This window comes from Lonchura striata, chromosome 6 (assembly GCF_046129695.1).
Source record: "Lonchura striata isolate bLonStr1 chromosome 6, bLonStr1.mat, whole genome shotgun sequence".
Lineage (NCBI taxonomy): Eukaryota > Metazoa > Chordata > Aves > Passeriformes > Estrildidae > Lonchura > Lonchura striata.
Window position 1 is genome coordinate 6,680,633 of NC_134608.1, and position 6,270 is coordinate 6,686,902.

The window sequence follows — 6,270 nt, forward strand, 5'->3', positions numbered from 1 at the left end:
CACTTCTCATTCAACATGGCCTTGTGCCACGTTCCCGGGACCCCAGCCAACCTCTGCTCAAGTATGGCATGATTAATTTTTTGTGTGTTGTGCTCATCACTAATCTGCTGGTGCTCTGTAGGCACCATTGAATATCTTCTGCATTTTACCTCGTCGTACCAGGATCAGACAGGAAACTGGGGCACAGGGAGATTAAGGTCAAAGTGGCCAGGGAAATCACAGTGTCCAACCTGAGACATCCAGGATTCTTTAGGAGAGAAGTCCAAGTCCAGCAGAAGTTTCTGCATTCAGTATCTGGAGGCTTTGGTTACAACTGTGAGAGCAAAGCACTTCTCCAAAGCACAACATCTGCATTCCCCAGGAGCTCATGAAAAATAAAGAATGGGCAATGGAGAGCCTAGGTTTGAATGACTTGCAATACTTCATGGAAGATGTGGTATTCACATGCCCTCTGAACAGAGAGAGACTTAGCTTTCTCAGGATTTCTTCTGAGAGAAGCAGAGAAAAGAGAATCAAAACAATTCTTACCTCATAATTGCTGTTTGTGCCATGTGGAATGTGTTCTAGAGATTGTTTACTTAAGGTGATTGCTTGATTGAATTCTGGTGATGGTTGTTTGGATTCATTGACCAGTTGAATCCATGTGTGTTGGGACTCTCAGGAGAGAGTCACTGGTTTTCTAGTTAGTGATAGTTCTTGTTAGTGTAATATAGTTATAGTATAATACAGTATAATAAAGTAATTAATTAGCCTTCTGAAATCATTGGAGTTCAGATATCATTCTTCCTGTGTCAGAGATCCCAGCACCGATAGGAAGATAAGTGTTTAACAGGAGATTTAACAGTAACAGCTTTGGATTGTTTTTAACATGACACTTTTTATAGCCCTTGCCTTATTATTTCATAGCTTTCATTTTCTCTAGTGGGCACACCAAGGATATTACAGGCCAAAATTGCACACAAGTCAGAAATCAGTGGGGGAGGTTTACACACACACATACATGAAATATTGTGGGGAATGTAACTGAAGACTGTGTTGCAATACACAGACATAAGGGCAGAAGCAACCCAGCCATTATATGGCCATTGCCTCCTTTTGGAGTGCCTAGAAACCCAATTTTGCTTTTCCACAAACTTTTCTTAAGCCCGAATCAGACACTTGGGAAAAGAGCCTTTAACACATTATCATTTTATTAATGTTGTTTTTCATAGTACTTTACCTGCAAGGTCTGTGCTTCAGTTATCATGAGTCCAGCTGTGCAGACACAGGGAGCCATTAAAGCTTCTGAAATGACCTAAAATAACACCTAGAATTGAACAGCATCAAAACTTTCCAAGTCCATTATCACTGCAACAGGCAGGTGCTGCAAGGTCCAAACCAAGGCTTGTGTGTACTTTCTCCCTGGAAAAAAGGAAGTCCCTCATTTTCAAGGGCACAGAGCTCATAATTCTAACCCTGAAAGGAAATCCTGACACATGCTGCAGCACATCTGTGGCTAGGGAAGCATACAGTGATAAGAGTGAAAGTTTTCATGTCTTTAGGACTTTTCAGGAGAGAAGAGGTGAAAAATCTCAAACTCCTACTTGGAAAAGGAGAGAGGAGTCCTCTTGATTTAACCTAAAACCCCAGGATGACCAGTGCCATAGGCTGGCAGCTTGCAGATGCCCAGGAAGCAATGTTTGGGACAAGGGTAAATCACAGTCAGAGTCAGATGTGAAAAGTAAGTGGTTGGTGTTCAGTAGTCAAAAGGGTATGTGGAGTAAGGGCAGGAAATGTTCTTCCATCATAAGGATAGCAAATATCAGCACCCACCTTCATCACTGGGGGCTCTGATGAGTCCATGGAAACTTCTTCTCCCAGAGTTTCATCCTGAGAAATAAGTTGATAGCAACCAATAATTTATTGGCAGGCTTTACAGGGTTAAATCACTGTATTAATTACAGAGGACCAAGAGAAATGGACTCATGCCCTTTTCTTCTTGCTGTTGTTTTGGTGGGGGGGGTTGTTTTGGTTTGGTTTGGGTGTTTTGGGTTTGTTTTTTTTTTTGTGGGGTTGTTGTTGTTTTGGTGGGTGTTCTTTATTTTTTTTCTTTTTTTTTTTTTGGGGGGGGGTTGTTGTTTTTGTTGTTTTTTTTTTAAGGGGAAAATATTTTTACCCTGGACAGGTAATACATTAAATAACAATCATGTGAAGATGGGATGACAGTGCTTCAACATCATACTCTTCAGCTTATTTTTGTCAATAGCTGAATCATCACAGGAAAGATTCAGAATTGGAAACAATCCACTGGTTTACCTTAGAAGAATCATTTTGCATTTAAAGTAGTGTCCATCTAAGAACAAGTCACAGAAGCACATTCTGCTTCTCTTGGCCTTTTTGACTAATCCTGGATTTTTACCCCAAAATCATCCTTGAAGGGAAATAATCCTCTAGGGAAATCCAAGTCAGAGGCAAGGACTGCACAGGCTCACAGGTCCTTCCTGGGTACAGTTTGCAATACAGTTAAAAAAACCCTGCTCTTGACTCCAGGGTTCCATATTTTGGGGAGTCTCTGGACTACTTGAACCAGCAATAAATCCTTGGCACCACAGGGGCAGGAAGCTCAGAAATAAATGCTACCCTAGTAGCAGAAAGGGATATTATTTTCAGGTAGGAGCAGATAACAGCCTGGATTAAGTCTGATAGAACCCCAAATAGCATCCAAAGGTCACAATCCCAGCAGAGGGGAAGTGGGGGAGTGTGAAAGGAACAGCAGCAAGTAACCCCCACTCTTGTGGAGCCATGGCCACACATGGGAGATGAGAGGAGAGCAAGCACCCTGCTGGAGAATGGAGCCATTTTCTGCATCAGAGCTGTTTGTCAGGCTTCCTGCAGACTCCAAGACATGAATTGCTTTGTAGGCTGTGCTCTGACCACGTTTCCAGGCTTTCTGGGAGATTCCAAAGTGAAGACATTTTCTTTGCTAAAGAAGGGCAAGCTGAGAGTCCTACAACTCAAGGATCTGGGGCTCTAGTTCTCACCATGGCTCTTTTTTTTTTTTTGGATAGTAAATATTTTTGTCCTTCCACAGGTAGTAGCACACACATGGGAAACTGCACTGGCAGGAAGGGGGACAGACCAGTCAGTCATCATGGGTGCTTGTGGTAAAGTGAGACATCATTTTCCTTCCCAGGGGTTTTACAGGTTATTCCCATATCTGACACCTCTTTTGGACCCTTCTCCATGTGAGAATCGTGCCAGTTTTGGGGCCCCTTCTGTAACCAGCAGGAGCTACAGAAAATAAACCTTCCCCAGAACTAAAAGCCTACTGTGTTCACCACATTTTATGTTACAGGGATACCTCGGAGACCCTGGGGATTGTGCCTCAAGCACACTAGAAAATCTCAAGACTTTCTCACAGCTCAAGGTTGAACATAAGTGGGTGACATTAAATGTCCTGGAACTTAGGTACCTAAAAACCCAAACACCAGAAAAAGGTGTTAAACTCAACATTTGCTTCTAATGCAAGCAATCTAAGTTAAGTGCTTTATATGTTTGGGGGAATATGTTATAATAACACTGATGCAGTTAAGAACAAGTTGTTGGGGATTTTTTTCAATTTTAAACTTATTTATATACACTTGTTTATAATAATTATCTTTGATAAGGAAATTACTTGCATCAGAGCTTACCTCAACTGCAATTTTTTTTTTTTTTTTTAGAAATCATCATTAGAGCTCAGCATGGGGCTAATTACAGGTTTAAACATACTTGTTAGAACCTGTGTTACTGGAAAGCCAGAAAGTGTAGCTGTCCAAGTGTAGGATGAGTGGTGGCTGGCTGGCTGCTTTTTCTTTTTTAGATTAATTCAGTGTGAGTTTTCATATTGATTTTCATGGGAGCAGAACGAAGCCCTTGAATTGGTATGTTTATAACAGTGACTCTTCAGAGAAGTTAAAAAAGACTGAGCATGGAATTGCCTCTTTTTAGTGCAGTTAATCTCAACCTATCACCTCACTGGCAATGTTTTCTCACATTAAGTTTTATTAGTATTTGTTGCTGGCTCTGCAGAAAACACAACATAGAGACAGAATCTGCTGACACACAGACCTTTCATAACAAGTCACACAGCTGCTACTCCAGCACTTCTTTGGAAAGCAGGAACATCTTATGTGACTAATTGATTAGCATGGAAAAGGTGTCCCTAATTTGCTGTTCTGTTGGATACACAGAATAACAGCACTCTTCACTAACACAAACTGGCCCAGCAGATGGGACCCTGCTTAAAATGCTGCTCAGCCTGAGTTAAGTATTGGAGGACACAAAATTCTGGTCAGTGAGAAGGCAGGATGTGCCAGGGCATTGACCAAGCAACTAAAAAAAAAAAAAAAAAAACCAAAAAAAACCCAAAACCAATAAATCTTCCTACATGCTCTGGTTCCTTCCCTTATGTTTACAAACAGTGTAAAATAAAACACACTTTTCTGTTTATAGTGGGTGACCAGCCTGAAGCCTACAGACCTTGCACTGCCTGCAGCACATTGGGACTATGGAAAAGTCTTTGGATGAAGTGTCCCTCAGAGTCCAGCCACTGATTAATTGGATCCAACCCTCTGTCCCAACAACTTCTTGCTGGATAAAAATTAACCAAGCTCATCTTCCTTTTTTTTTTTTTTTTTTTTTAATGGCAGGGGTTTAAAGAGGGCTCAGGGGAAAGGAGTTACTGTGTGCCACTGATCCATTAGAATTTCTCTTCTCTGACAGTGGGGGAACAAGAATTGCTGAGAGTATCCCAGGCAAAAAGTCTGCAACTGCTGGAGGTTGAGAATTTCTTTATTTCAAAGCCCTAATTTTTATTTACTTTGGAAGAAGTTATTAGGTGGGGTAAAACCCATTTTAACATAAGGCAGGTAATTAAATCAACTTATTGGAACAGAACATCTGAACATTTGGGACAATAATTTGTTGTGACATTAGTTATAAAGCAGGTCACAGCTGTATCCCCTAACTATTTGACATCTAATTGCTTAATCTATTTTTATGTTTCCAAATGCAGCTCAACTAGAGATTGTAGAAATCACTTCACCTAAAAAAGTTTTCCAGCTGCTGGGGCGTGACAGGAGTGCAGAGCAGGCTACAGTTTTCCACTTTGAGTGTGAAGAGGAAAATCCAACAGTCAGTGTTGTGAATACAAAATATAAATACAAAAGAACCGTGAATATGAATAGAGCCATGTACAGGATTATGAGTGTTTGTAGCCATAATAATTATCTCTGTAATAAATATTACTTTAATTTCCAAAGACCATAATTTGTGCTTGCACTGTAGCTCCTCACTGAAGTCCTTTGCATTCAGTAATCAAATAATTCAGGGCAAGGATTTCTCCAAAATTAAGGGCAGCAGTTGACTGTGCACTGCTGAATCTCATTTCCATCAGAAAGACATAATTGCAGCTTTACATTAATTTTTGGTTAGAAAACTGGGAATTAGCAACACAAACAAATTTGTACCAGAAACACTTATATTTTTCAAGTGCTTTTTGAGCTGCAAATCATGCAAAAATAATTTGATTGTTAATTACATCTATCTCGCTTATCTTTGTCTCAGAATAGATACAGGCTAGACCCAAAGAAGAGCAGATTTATACAGTTACTAAATCTTCTAGAAAAAAAATAAACAACAGAATCCTGCATCTTTTATAGGGTACAAGATTCACATCCTGCTGTTTTCAATCAAACTACTCGGAGATTTTTTCTCTGCTAGGAATAGAAATACACATTTAATAAGCATAAACCTAATGCCCCCTGTTGGTTATATACAGCTTAAACCCTCGCCTGTGCACACGGGGATTCCTCATCTCCCACTGCTGGCTAAAGCATCCCACGGAACATTTAAGGCTTTATATGGGCACAGAGATTATGCTCCAGATTGACCTGAATTAATTTCTCTCCTCCCTCACAGGCACAGAGTCATATTCTGGTTTATAAATAGTTTTGTACCTACAAAGCCAGCCCATAACATCAGAGTGCTCTGCAATATGCTGTCCTCAATCACTGCACGCAGAAATTGCAGAATAATGGATTCACAGAATCATTAGGGTCAAAAAACACCTCTAAGATCACTGAGCCCAGCTATTAACCCAGCACTGCCAAGCCCACTAGGAAACCACATCCCCATTTACACATCTCTCAAATCCCTCCAGGGATGGTGACTCCACCACTGCCCTGGGCAGCCTCTTCCACTGCTTGACACCCCTTCAGCAACAAAACTATTTCTAATTTCCAATCTAAA